Consider the following 13,293-nt stretch of genomic DNA (forward strand, 5'->3'; position numbering starts at 1 on the left):
ACCAGATACTATGTGTGCTCACCTGACTTTGGTTCTTGGTTCTTATGAGGGTGTTTTTTCTGTGTAGATAGTTGTTAATTGGATATTCTTGCTGGCAGGACGATGGGTAGAGCTTTCCATTATACCATCTTGCTCTCTCTCTCCATAAGTATTCAAAAGTCTAAAATTCTAAGACAGTTTATCAAACAAATTTCTGATTAGCAAGCTACACTATGTCGTTGAGTGGTCATTAGAGTTAGAACTACAGAGAGTATTAAAAGTGGGAGAGACTTAAAAATGGTTTAGCTTAACTCCCTTAGCAGATAAGGAAACTTAGGCTCAGGGGAGTTAAACTTACTTTCCCACAGTCACATAGCCAGCACTCTGGCAAGCCTAGATGAAAATTCAGATCTGGCTTTTAGTCCAATGCTGCTTTTTACCACATGCTATGGAATTAGCTCTGTTTTAATGAATGACATGGCAGATTAAGTGGCAGAGGTCTTTCTTTTATTGTCTGGAATTAGAGTATTGTTTGAGAGAGAGAGAGAGAGAAAGAGAGAGTGTGCGCGTGAATGCAGTTCCTCCAAACTTAATGTTGACGTCTAACTTCTTTTGTGGAAGAAAGGGGTTTTCACTTTGCTTACTCATGCCTTAAGCCTCAACCTGAAACTCTGGCATTTCTCTTTGTCAATATTAACTTGTTCCCATAACTTCCTGAGATTTCACTTGTTACAATATTTATCAAACTCTATCATAATTGCATGTTTACTTTTCTTCTCTACTAGACTGTAAATTTCATGCCTTGTTCACAGTTATACCTTCAGTGGTGACTAGCACAGTGCCTTTCACTTAGTGTTTCCAATTATTTGTGGAAGAAATAAATGTAAAAAATATTATCTGTTTTTTTAAAAAACCAGTATGAAGTAAGTATGGGAACCAGATATCTTATTTCAGGAAGAACAATCCCATATCTCAATTCAGTGTTCTATCATGCCGGGTACAATGTTCCCCAAATGATTTTTCTTAATATGTTTTAAACAATTTTAAAAAACATCTATCTCTGGGGGTGGGGAGAAAAAAACCCCACATCTTTCCAGAACCTAACCATTTTCTTTTTTTTTTCGGACTTTCGGATCGGGCAGATATGTGTTCCAATCCCAGCTCTGTGATTTTGGGCACATTACTTAACCTCTTTCAACTTCACTCTCCTTATCTGAAAAAAATGGAGACAATATTACCTACCTTACAGGAGTATGGTGAGGATTAAATGACATAACAAATAGCAAAGTTATATATAGTGGGTATTCAATAAATGCTCATTCCATTTCCCCTTCTCCTTTACTCCATCCCTTTCTTTCTCCCTTTTGCCTTCCTCCCCACCTCCCTTCCTCCACCCATCCCTCCCTCCCTCCCTTCCTCCTTCCCTCCTTCCTTCCCTCCCTCCCTCCCTCCTTCCTTCTTTCATCCCGTCTTTCTTTCCTTCTCCTAACTCCACTTTTTTGGATACGAGAGTGCTGCAACATACTCAAAGTTTGCTTTGTCTTACAGCAACAGTGCTCTATCGAGTAAACTACCTTCAGCCTCAGCTTACCTCCAGGACAGCCTCTGTTTTTCTACACTCCTTTTTCTTTGTCCTGTGTATACCCACAAATGACCAGATTTGCCTTCTGGTTTCCCACATTGGCTTGCCTGAAATCCAATTATTCTGCCATATGCCTGATGGTCAATACGTTTTTCACAGCAAGGAAACAGAGAGAGAGAGTGAGAACAGGGGAACCTGCGAGTGCCAGAGACAGTAAAACCTCTAAGAGGTTGTGTTGATTGCAGAAGGCTGTTCCAGGAGCAGGGTCTTTGGAATGCAATTTAGGGCTCAACTGAAAAGGAAAAAGGGAAGGTCACAACTGGTTATTTGTCCTGCTCTTGACTGTGAAAGTTGCCATTTCATTATCTTTCAATCAGGCTTTATTGCAAAATGTTTTAAACCAATATTAGACTTAATATATATTTTAAAAGAGGCCTAATGTGAAAAGAGCTAAGCCACATAACTGAATTAAAGAAAATCATAAAAATTTATTACCAGAACAACAACTGGAGGAAAGGGATCTCTTGACACAGGTGATCTTGTCTAGGCTCAGAAATTGAGGTAACATGAGAAAGCAGTGATTACGTAGCTACTGATGAGGTTCAGATTAAATGATGAATGAACTGGCCAGGAGTTAAGAAGAAAGTGTTTAAGAGTGTTTGGCTCAGGGTAAGAATACATTTTACTCCTAATCTACCACTAACTTGAGCCCTTGTGACCTTGAGCCTCAGGTTGCAAAATGTTGTCTGTAAAACAAATTGTTATACACGTGTAAGTTGCTGCTATTGATATTCTTTTACTTAAGGCCAAACTTTTGTTTATGAGGGTGATGGGAGAAGGGTTACGACCCTTGCTTAATTAGCTCAGCTGCATTCCTCTAATGCTGAGTTTCTCAACCTAGACACCTTTGACATTTTAGGCTGAACATTTTGTTGTTGGTGGCTGTCCTGGGCATTGTAGGATGTTTAGCAGCATCCCTGACTTTCATTCGCTAGATGTTTTTAGGACCCTCTTCAGTTGTGACATACAAAAATGTCTCCTGACATAGCCAAATGTCTTCTAGGGGACACCAGCCTGCCCCAGCTCTGCATTTTGAGAACTGCTGCTTTAATAAAAGAACTGAGAGATAACTCTATCTACGTCTAGAGTTTCCCATGGGGTTACCATAAGACTTAAAAAAAATCACAAAACTTACTCTATTCCAAATTGAGTAGAGTAATTTACCCTATTTCATTCATTCACTAAGCATTTCATTGACTGTCTGCAGGCACTGTGCCAGGCCCTTGGGGTACATAGATAACTATGATCTGATTTCTGCCTTCAAGGACTTGGCTTTCTATTAAAGATAGGAAGTAATGCCTTATTAGTCCATTTCAATTCGAGGCTGTTAAGTGCAATCATATATCTTAAGTCAATATATGGTATTGTGGAATTGCAAAGGTGTAGTCTTCCCATTCACCCTAGAGGAAAGGTGTCAGTTAAGGCCTTGTTGAGAAGGGAGTAATCATATGAGACTATATTTCAAGTCACCAAACAAAAAAAAAATCAAACTCCAGACATCTAAAATATAGCATTTTGATATTGTATTTTCTGCCTGTCGTTTTAAATTTTATATGTACATAATTTCTTAGATATTGTATTAGGGTTTGCCAGAGAAACAGAATTAGTAGGACACACACAGGCAGATACACGCAAACACACACACACATATATATATATACACACAGAAAGAGATTTATAAGGCATTGACTTTTCTGATTTTGGAGACTGAGAAATCCCCCATCTACTGTCTGCAAACTGGAGACCCAGAAGAGCAGCTGGTGGTATAGTTCCAGTCTGAATGCAGAAGACTGACATCCCAGCTCAAAAACAAGCAGAGAAAGCAGATTCTTCCTTACTTCTCCTTTTTGTTCTATTTAGGCCTCTAAAGGATTGGATGATGCCCACCCATATTAGGCAGGACAATCTGCTTAACTTTGCCTACAGATTTGAATGTTAATCTCATCCAGAAACACCCTCATAGATACATCCAAAATAATGTTTAACCAAGTATCTGGGCACTCTGTGGACCAGTCAAGTTGACCCATAAAATGAGCCATCACAAATATGATTAAAGTTTTTGTTAGGTAGTGGTTCTCAAAGTGTCATCCCTGGAGCAGCATCACTTGGGAACTTGTTGGAAAGGCAATTCTTGAACTTCCTCTCAGAGCTACTGAGTCAGAAGAAACTCTCAGGGTCGGGTCTGTCAATTTGTATTTTATGAGTCCCCCATTAGAATCATGCTGAAGTTTGAGAACCACTGCTTTAATAATTCACTTATTAATTCTTAAATGTATTATATAATTTACTGAATAAATCTGTATAAAATGGTGTTAAAAAAGAAGGGTGTAATCTATATATTTATATGTATTAAACATGTGCTAATACATGAAATGCCTTCAGACGTTATCTCATTTAATCCTCACAACAGCCCTCAGAGGGAGCATAGTGGTTATCAGCTGTGGGTCAGTTTCCAAATACTCATGAAGTTTAAATGCAATTGTCCAGGTCTTGCCTCAGACCTACTGAATCAGAAACTGTTTGGTTTTTAATATGAACTGTGATTGAGAATCACTGAAGTGGGTGGGTATTCTTTTTGTATATTTTACATACATGAATATTGAGGCTTCGAGAGGATGCATAATTTGACTATGGTTTTTGATATAGTATAAAACTGAAAAGGTATTTCATTTATTTATTCAGCAAATACTTACTGGCATTGGATGATTAATGAGTCTGTCTGACTTTAAAGACTATGCTTCTAATTATTCAGATAAATTCAGTTTATGTGATCTACCAGAAAAAAGTGTGTTTTTAAAGAGAGAGAAAACTAATATTTACAAAGTGATTTGCAGTCCCTTTACAAAACATAACAACCTTTCAAATTTTCTTAAATCATTGCTGTTTTACAAATTAGAAAACCAAGGCTGAGTGAGATGAAGTGATTTGTCCAAAATTATACAACCAGGAAGTCCCAGGATTGAGTGTGGAACCAGGCTTTCTGACTTTCTGACTTTCTAGCTATGGAGTTTAGCTTTTTTGAACCACTACTTAATCACATATTTCTATATAAAATTAGAATAAGAAAGATAAGTTATATGTTATTTGCAGGATTAATTATCTTACTGATCATTAAATTTACTTAGAAATTGTAAAAACCCCACTGGGCATGGTGGCTCACACCTATAATCCCAGCACTTTGGGAGGCTGAGGTAGGTGGATTGCTTGAGCCCAGGAATCCAAGACCAGCCTGGACAACGTGGTGAAACCCCTTCTCTACTAAAAACACAAAAATTAGCCAGGCATTGTGGCACATGCTACTTGGGAGGCTGAGGCATGAGAATTGCTCGAACTGGAAGGCTGAGGCATGAGAATCGCTTGAACTTGCAGTGAGCTGAGATCTCACCACTGCACTCCAGCCTAGGCGACAGAGCGAAACTCAGTCTCAAAAATACTAAACCAACAAACAAACAAAAATCCCAAAACAACCCCCACAAAATCCCCAAAAGCAAACACAGTATTTATGGCTTGATTTTATGTTCCTAAATCTTAAAGAAAGTGTCAGTAAATCCATCTTCCAAATATGAGGACTCTAGGTTTTCTAATTAGCTAGTAGAAATACTGACAGTGTCCTAATTCATTGTTAATTCAGAATACATTTACCACTTTTACTGTATAAGGGTTTTTATATTCTAGTGTGATACGGTACCTGGACTAGTTTGCCAGTGCAGTGACTGAAACAGATTAATTTATTCACACCAGGAAGAATGCAGTTAGGATAGTGCTGTACTGCTCTTACTCTCATGAACCTTTTAATTACCTTTGCTTTACACCCTTTCCACATAGACTAGACCACAGAAGCTCAAAAGGACAGTTTCATTGTAAAGGGACAGAGCCATTTGGAGTGAGGCCCTTAAGCCCTTTATTTTGGCTCTCTCCTCCCCAGTTAGTTGGGTGGCAATTCAGAAAGATAAATTTTCATTTAAGACACTTTATTAAAAAGCCACTTTGAAATCTATAAGAACATGTGGAATGGGAGATGTCCTCTTGTCTTAGAATTTGAGACCTCAAAGCTTGGGACATTGAGTGACAATCTCCTCCATACTTCAGAGATTGGTGCTGGACCCAGCCGCTTAGGAATTACTGAAAATTGGCTGGACCACCAACTGGTCTGTAATCTGCCTTTGGCCTATTCAGATCTCTTTTAGAGGGAAGGGAGGCAGATGCTTCCCTCACCACCAAATCACGTGTTGGGAAGCCCCAAGAGTACTGCATATAGAGGTTAAAGTCATCTACAAAATGGTAGAGTGTCATCTCAGTGCCTGGCTGGATGTTTGCCAAATTGCAAAAACTAGTGGGGTTTCCCTTTGCATCTAGCTGAGCAGAAAGTGAGTTTTTTTCTTGAGAGAAACTGACATGTGACTCTCCATAATTTGAAGCAAAGTGTGATAATAATAGGTCTCTGCTTCTCTTCTGGAAAAGACAAAGGATAGAAAACAAAGTAGAGCTGCCTTTGACTGCGGGGCAAGGAGGAAAGAGTCAGCAGTTTGTCAAGCTGCACGTTCATTGTACTTCTTGTGAGTCAAGTGGACCCTAAGAGGGCTGCCTACTGGGGCAAAGCTGAGGGGTGCGGCTGATTCTGAGCGGTCAGCTAAAGAGCTCATTGTCTATAGCAGGAAACGTGTAGGGCATAGGAACTTGTTGAGAGTCTCCCAAGAATCTGCAAATGTACTTAATGAGATCCAATATTTGGAAGGCTGCTATGACAGAGGGCATCTGATAGTCAAATGAGAGTTATAAATTAGCTCCTTTTTTGATCCCTGCCATCTCCCAGGATTCAGAAATGGAAGGGGCAAGGTTGGGGGTGGGATAGGGAGAGAAGAAAGGAGTATAAAAAACCAGAACAGAGTCCTCCCCTATGTCTTCTCACAGCTTCTGTTCCCTTCACACTGAGTCATTCCGGAGCTGACAGGAGGGGACGCTCCAAATCAAGTATTAGATTAATGCTTTGAGTTAGACAAGACTGAACTTTTTAATACTGGATGACAAAGTTGTTATCATGAAAAGAAATCTGAAAGAGACACTGTCAAGGCTAGAGGAGGGGAGACCTGACAGAATGTCTGAATGCAGTGATGGGAGAAAAATGAAGCTGTTTCCTGATTGCTACAGAGTCCAGCTCATGCAATAATTAATAATGAAGGGCCCAGATTCCTTAGCAGATAAATTGTAGAGAAAAGGAAATGATGGGAGAGGATTCTGTTTTCTGAATTATAAACTTAGAAAATCACTGTAGTGAAAGGCTTCATGTAAATAAGAGGCTAAATTAGAAAGTTTCCTTGATACCTTCAGACTTTAAAAATCTATACTTTTTTGTGGGAGTAGGGGAGGAGTGTTACCCTCAGGTTTATTTGTGCAAATAGCACAGGAGGACACCAGCCCTATGCAGACGACAGTGCAGGGCAGGTCACACCAGTCCTTCTGTCCTCATATTGGCAGATGGAGATCTCTACTTTGAACCCTTTGTAGTGGCCTGGGCACCTTTGGGAGCCTGAGCTGGAACTGAAGCTGGAGCTGCAGCCTGGGCCTTGGTTTGATCCTTGGTCTTGGCCTTTGGCCCGCACAGCCTGAGCCCTTTGCCAATGTGGGCATGAGCATGCTTCCCAAGCTTGGAGTGGGCAATGTAGGCAAGTCGATGGAGCTTGTGGCTGACACCCTTTGGGATCTTGGGCTTAACCTCCTTGGGCTTTACCAGGGCCTTGATAGCCTCGGCACGTGCACTCATGGCCTTGGCATTGTTGGCCTGCATCTTCTTTAGGCCCTTCTTGTTGTGCTTCTTGGCAAAGCGCATGTTCCTCAGGAACTTGGGGTCCACCCCTTAAAAGATTCGTATCTTTGTGATTGGGGTTTCTTGAGGCAATTTCTGTGCCATACTCGGGACCAGTTGTGTGTGGGGTGGTTCTTGGACTTGGCCATGTCTGCACTGTAACCCGTGGCTCCTGAAGTGCCTGGAAGTGAAAGCTCAGTATCCTTTTGCATATAACTGGATATCTTGGTCTGTTTGCATTACTGTAAAGGAACACCCGAGGCTGGGTAATTTTTAAAGAAAGAGGTTTACCTGGTTCACAGCAGGCTGTACAAGAAGCATGGCATCAGCCTCTGTTTCTGGCGAGGACTCGGACTGCCTCCAGTCACAGTGGAAAGCAAAGAGCAGCTGCTGTGTTCAGAAATCACATGGTGAAATAGGAAGCAAGAGAGAGGGGAGAGGCAGGTGCTAGGCTCTTTTAAAAAACAGTTCTCAAGGGAACTAAGAGTGAGGATTCACTCATTTCTGTGATGACAGCACCAAGTCATTCATGAAGGATCTACAGCCATGACCCAGACACTTCCCATTAGGCCCCACCTCCAACACTGAGGATTTGTGGGAACAAATATCAAACAGTACTACCTGGGATCAAGTGTTATTTTGGAATACTGTACCCCTTTCCCACATCATCTCATTCCGTATACATTATTTTTATGAATTATCATAGAAGAGTTTTCATTATGTTTCTAAAATGACATTCTCCATTGTTGACAATGCAGCTTTAACCAACAATTATTGGTCCTAATAGTGACATTAACTATTTGGCATTTTTATATATTTTACCCAGTGGACCATAATGGCTTAAGCCTGTTAAGTATAAGCCAGTTCATTTAGTTACCTCCACCATTTCTTTCAACCAAGATTCACAAGGAACAATTTTAACAGACTCCATGTTCAATTTTTAGACAAGGAGCTTTGGTTTTTGGAAACAGCTTGATCATATAGTATAATATAAATGCTAGGTCCACCTCCAGTTTCTTTTTTAAGATTTTGTCTACTAATGTGAATGGTCTTTGATACTCTTGGTAATGAAAGGATTAAATCATTGATGTCATTATGTGTTGAATTTGGCTATTTTCATCAGCCTTCAGTATCTGGCTTGTCTGCCTTTTAAATGGACAAAATGGAGTAACATAATTTGTTTTTAAAAATTTGATTGCCTTAAGATATTTCTGACTTTCTGACATGTGTTTATAGCTAGGCTTTATGGATAGTAGGTATCTGAGAAAGAAAGTATCTTTCCTCCCCACAGGCACTAATTCCATCTTGTAGGTTTTGATTTTTTTAAAAAAATCTTCTCTGTGCATTATGCTAAACATATGGGCCCTCTTTCCTTTTCTTTCTTTCTCTTTTTTTTTTTTTTTTTTTTTGAGACAGAGTCTTACTCTGTTGCTCAGGCTGGAGTGCAGTGGCTCGATCTCAGCTCACTGCAACCTCTGCCTCCCAGGTTCTACTGATTCTCCTGCCTCAGCCTTCTGAGTAGCTGGGACTACAGGTGTGGCCACCACATCCAGCTAATTTTTGTATTTTTAGCAGAGACAGGGTTTTGCCATGTTGGCCAGGCTGGTCTCGAACTCCTGGTCTCAAGTGATCCACCCTCCTCAGCCCCTAAAGTGCTGGGATTACAGGTGTGAGCCACTGCACTGGGCCCTAACTTATTATTCTGTTTTGTTCCTATGAATTCTTCAGAAGAACCAACTATGGAGTGTTATGGCCCTCTCTGCTAACAAACTTGTTTATATATGGTACTTAGGTGATCTTCCTACCATGAACAAGCAGCTATGGACCTTGTGGTTGAGACAACATAAGACAACACAAATATTTGCACCTGACTCTCAAACCACACATTTTAGAGCTAGTCATATGAGACACCCACCCTGTGGTAATTCATTTTTCAGAATGCTGCATGTTTTACTGCTTGGCTAAGTTCGTAAATCCTACAACTTAAAGTTTTGCTTTTTTATTTTTATTTTTTGTTTATTTGTAACTAATATTATATCTGGAACTAGATTTGTATCTTTTGATGCTAAAAATATAATATTTTTATTGTATGCTGTAGGTAGTCTTTTTTTATTTTGAGAAGTGCTTAAATAAAAGACTCTCTGCTGTTAATATTTTATCAATAGATGCTTATGCAGTGTGAGTCCTTCCACAGAGAAATGCTCACTGGATAGTTAACAATTTTTAACTAGTAAAAATATGCATGCAAAATACTATGCTTGCTCCTTACATGCTGAATTATTAAAAACATCCAAAAATTTGATCTGAGATCTTAAATGCTGACCATTTGTGTTATCTTCCTGAATTATTTTTTAAAAAAATCTCCTGGTTGGCAGGTTCAGATAGGCTGACTACTTTGTGTGTGTGTGTGTGTGTGTGTGTGTGTAGATAGTTGAATTTTGTCTTCTCCAAATCCTCTCTCTTTGTTAAAGGAAAATCTATAGAATCATTTCAGATTTGTTCTTCTATATATTCTGTCTTCTCTAAACCTTGTCTATTGAGAAAACTTTTTTCATTATCAATTCAAAAACATTCCTGGATCTTAATATATGACTCCTACAAGAGGTGTAATTAGTAGGAAAGGCATCTTTTAAATGCATTGGGTTCAAGTAAAAAGGCTATCCATTTAGAATTCATACTGAAAAGGAATATATTAGTGTAGGGAAGTGAATGACAGTCCTCTTGAAGTATTTTGCTTAGGGACCTAGAACTTATTCTAAGCTCCTGACTTACATTTTATTTATTTATTTACTTATTTATTTATTGAGACAGTCTTGCTCTGTCACATAGGCTGGAGTGCAGTCGTGTGATCACAGCTCACTGCAGCCTTGAATTCCTCAGCTCAAGCGATCCTCCTTCATCAGTCTCCCAAGTAGCTAGGACTATAGATGTTTGCCTCCATGCCCAGATAACTGACTTAATTTTACTATTCTGGTCAAGTTCAGCTGATTAGTCAAAGGCATTTCCTTTAATTCTGCAATGCCTTCAGTAGTCATCCAAATGGCACATTTTTCCAGATTATAACTAACTCTTTTTCCTGTTTAATTAATGGTCATAGTTCAGAGTTCATTTCCTGACTGAAACCTCTACTTTCAGCAATTTAAACTGTGGATTTTAATTATTAGGTTAATAATGAACATTTAGAACTCAAAGATACCGGCTTTTAATCCATATTACTATTATTGATTTGAATATTTATATGTTCCATTTTAGTACATATGGTAGATTATGTATGCTAATATTTTCATACTTTAAATGCTGAATTTAGCAATACAGATGATTTTGTGACAAATGAAAATTGTATGTATTTTCAGTGTGCAGCATATTTTATATATATATATCCACTGAAAAATGACTAAATCAAGCCTGATAACATATCTGTCACCTCACATATTGTTTGTGGTGAAAGTATTTAAGATCTACTATATCAGCAATTTTCTAGTATCAATACATTATTATAACTATGTTTTACTGTGTTGTACAATAAAGCTCTGGAACTTGTTTATCCTAACTGAAACTTTGCACCCTTTGACCAACATCTCCCTATCCCTGCACCTGCCCCCACAGCCCCTGGCAACAAACATTCTATGCTCTGTTTCTGCAAATTTGACTGTTTTAGATTCCACATATAAATGAGGTCACAATATTTGTTTTTCTATGCTGGGCATATTTTACTTAGCACACTGTACTTCAGTTTTATTAGGATTTCCTTCTTTTTATAAGACTGAGTAGTATTCTATTTTATGTCTATCTATCTATCTATCAATCATCTATCTATCTCTATCAATCTTCTGTCTCTATCTTTGGAATTTAAGAAGGTAAAGAGAATGACAAGAGAAAAATATTGGTGTGTTAGATGTTTTTCTGTGCTATTTCAGTTATTAATCACAGAGCTTGAGTGAAATTATTTTAACTATTTATTTAAACTCAATTAGCTTGAAACTTTTAAGAAATCATAAAAAATGAATACAGAACCATATATAAATTATATATCCCTAATTTTTATAATTCTTCTTACTCAAAATTTACTTGGGAAAAATATAGAAACTGTATTTATGGATTGTTTAAGGAGTATAAAATATTTATTTAAAAGCTATTAAAAACTAATTTTTAGAATATCATCTTTAGAGAATGTCTTTGGAGCTTTATAGTCATGAGTTTTTAATGTTAGATTAATTTCATATTAAAGACAAAAGTGAAACATTAAGAAACAAACTGTTTTGAAACTAATATAATTTATAATCACACTATATATTGGAAAGACTTAAAAACTAGGAGAAATTACATAAATGAATATCCTGAGTAAACAACAGCTAACATTTATTGTACACTTAGTATGTGTCACACATTTTTAGGTGTTTTGTACTTATTAACTTATTGAACTCAGTAATGTCCCAGAGTAGGTACACAATAGGATCTGGGGATATACAATGAAGAATCAAACAGAGAAGTAGCTCTGCTCTCAGAGAATTTATAATTTAGGGGGAGAAGACACAAAATAATTAAAATCAATAAATAAAACATATAGTGTGTTATATGATGGTGAATTTTATGGGGGGAAATAAAGGCATAAACAGAAGAAAGGGAGTATGATGTATGAATGTGGTGGTCTTTCATTTTAAGAAGGTATTTAGGGAAGGGCTCACTGAGACTGCGACATTTGAGCAAAGACCTGAAATTGCTGGTAAAAGACATCTGGATGTCTGGAAGAAGAAAGGCTCAGAAAGAGGGAATAAGTGCGAAGGCTCTGAGGTGGGAGCATGCTTTGCATGTTTGTTTCAGAAGCAGAGATGCTCATGGCCAGGAGGAGAGCAACCGGAGATGAGGTCAGAAAGTTAATAAAGGGCCTGATTTTGTAGACTTGGGCTTTTATTCTGAGAAATATGCAAAGTTAATGAATGGTTTGAGAAAAGACATTTTAACAGGATTCCTCTAACTACTATGTTGAGAATAGACTGTGGGGGCAAGAGTTAGAAGAGGAGGTCAAGTAGGATGCTATTGAAATAGCCCAAGCAAGGATTATGGTACTTGGATCAGGGTAGGGGTGGAGTGTGGCGAGAAGTTTTGAGTTCTGGATATATTTTGAAGATAGAGCCAACAGGATATGGCGTCTGAAAGAGAAGAGTCAATGAGATGCAAGGCTTTGCTCTGAATCATGGGAAAAGCATTGGGAAGACAGTGGAAGAAACAGGTTCAGGAAAGGAAGATCAAGAATTCAGTTTTGGACATTTTGGATTTGAGATGCCCATTAGACATCCAAGAAGAGGTAAATCTTCACTACACCTCTGTGAGGTAGTTCCCAGTATTGTCCTGATTGTGCAAACAAAGTAATAGTTTAGAAAGGTTAACTTCTCTTTATTCACCAGCAAGTAACAGAGGCAGCATTCAAGCCTGGGCAGTCTGACATCACAGCCCCTGCTTCTAAGCACCATGAGATCTGCGTCTAAGGATTTCAGAAATGAGTATAGTCGTGTTGAATCATATAGACTTTTAATATGGAAAACTCGATACCACCCATCAGATCTAGGACTTGTGATAGCTTAGATTAAAATGGCTCTTTTTAAAGTAACATTTAGGCCGGGTGCGGTGGCTCAACGCCTGTCATCCCAGCACTTTGGGAGGCCGCAGAGGGCAGATCACGAGGTCAGGAGATCGAGACCATCCTGTCTAACACGGTGAAACCCCCGTCTCTACTAAAAAAAAAATACAAAAAAATTAGCCGGGCATGGTGGCGGGCGCCTGTAGTCCCAGCTATTTGGAGGCTGAGGCAGGAGAATGGCGCGAACCCGGGAGCTGGAGCTTGCAATGAGTGGAGATCACACCACTGCAC

General features: G+C 38.7%; 1 protein-coding gene and 1 pseudogene across 4 annotated transcripts in view; one reads left to right on the forward strand and one right to left on the reverse strand.

Annotated features, from left to right (window-relative positions):
* Positions 1 to 13,293, forward strand: part of SLC44A5 (solute carrier family 44 member 5) — a 437,474-nt gene that overhangs the window by 32,615 nt on the left and 391,566 nt on the right. The window lies entirely within an intron of this gene.
* On the reverse strand, positions 7,106 to 7,573 carry LOC129007413 (large ribosomal subunit protein eL29-like; annotated as a pseudogene).

This window comes from Pongo pygmaeus, chromosome 1, assembly GCF_028885625.2.
Source record: "Pongo pygmaeus isolate AG05252 chromosome 1, NHGRI_mPonPyg2-v2.0_pri, whole genome shotgun sequence".
Taxonomy (NCBI): Eukaryota; Metazoa; Chordata; class Mammalia; order Primates; family Hominidae; genus Pongo; species Pongo pygmaeus.